This window comes from Sciurus vulgaris (genome assembly GCF_902686455.1).
Source record: "Sciurus vulgaris genome assembly, contig: HiC_scaffold_570_arrow_ctg1, whole genome shotgun sequence".
NCBI lineage: Eukaryota > Metazoa > Chordata > Mammalia > Rodentia > Sciuridae > Sciurus > Sciurus vulgaris.
Genome location: NW_027632454.1, coordinates 4,787,449 through 4,788,720, shown reverse-complemented (window position 1 = coordinate 4,788,720; position 1,272 = coordinate 4,787,449). Strand labels below are relative to the sequence as shown.

General features: G+C 46.7%; 1 pseudogene across 1 annotated transcript; it reads left to right on the top strand.

Annotated features, from left to right (window-relative positions):
- Positions 1 to 292: 292 nt before the first annotated feature.
- Positions 293 to 871, top strand: LOC306652773 (inhibitor of growth protein 1-like; annotated as a pseudogene). Its single transcript has one exon. The product of its transcript is annotated as an inhibitor of growth protein 1-like (transcript).
- The last annotated feature ends 401 nt before the right edge of the window (positions 872 to 1,272 follow it).

Below are 1,272 nucleotides of genomic sequence, written 5' to 3'. Positions count from 1 at the left end.
GCATTACCAAGGGCAACCTTACTGGAGGGCAGTGGCATTACCCCCACAACCTTCCTGAGAGCAAGGCAGTGGCCTGACATGAAGGCAGAGGTTGGTCCGGCACGTGGTCCAGGGGTCCATCTGGGAGCCCCCTCCTCTACCACCTGCAGCAGTCCCCTCAGCCTCAGGAGTTGTAGCTGCTGGTCGGGCAGGGCCAGAGTGAGAGCTCTGCATTTTGCAGATCTATATTTAAGGGGCGTGGTGCAGGAAGTGGAAAGCGTCACCAAGTTCAGGGGACACTCCAAGCTGAACCATGCTGAGTCCTGCCAAAAGAAAGCAGATCCACCTGGTGAACTACGTGGATGATTACCTGGCCTCCATCGAGTCTCTGCCTTTAGACCTGCTAAGAAACATCTTGCTGATACAGGAGATAGATGGGAAATGCCAAGAAATCCTGAAAGAAATGAATGAACATTATGAGAAGATGAAAAGAGAGACAGACGGTGCCCAAAAGCGCCGAGTACTGCACTGCATCCAGAGAGCCCTGATTAGGAGCCAGGAACTGGGTGATGAGAAAATTCAGAACCTGAGTCAGACGGTAGAGCTGGCAGAAAGCTGGACCAGTGGACATTCACGTGGAACTTTTTGAGGCACCTCAAGAGATCGAGGACACCACTGGCAACAGCTGCATATCTGGCCATAAGAAGGCTAAGAATGAGACAGTTGCACAGGCAGAAAAGCTGAATTACAAGCTTACCTGTAGCTGCACAACAGTGTGAATCAAGTGATGAATATATCTAATAATAATCAAGACCATGATAACATCACCTCAGGAACACCCAAGGAGAAGATAGCAAAGACCTCAAAGAAGAAAAAAAATCAAAGACCTTAAAGAAGAGAAAGCACTCCACAGGCTCCATGGCCAAAACAGAGAAGTAATCAAACCCTACAAACCTCCCCAGGGACTCAAATGAGCCCACATAATATCTGTGAATCAGGAGGCCTATGGAGAAATGATACATTGTGAAAATGGCAAGTGCCCTGTCGGATGGTTACACTTATGCTTGGGACTCTGTCCTAAACCAAAGGGCAAGTGATGCTGTACCAAGTGTCAGGCCAGAAATGAGAAAATGATGGACAAAGAATTGCAGAAGTTTATAAAAAAGAAAGCCTATAAGAGGTTGTTTGTGGACATTCATTAGTAGAACAGAATCAGCCAACGTATGTATTGCATTTCCACTTATGTTGAGGTGTGTGGATTGTCAAATGTATATTTTCAAGGAATGTTAGAAA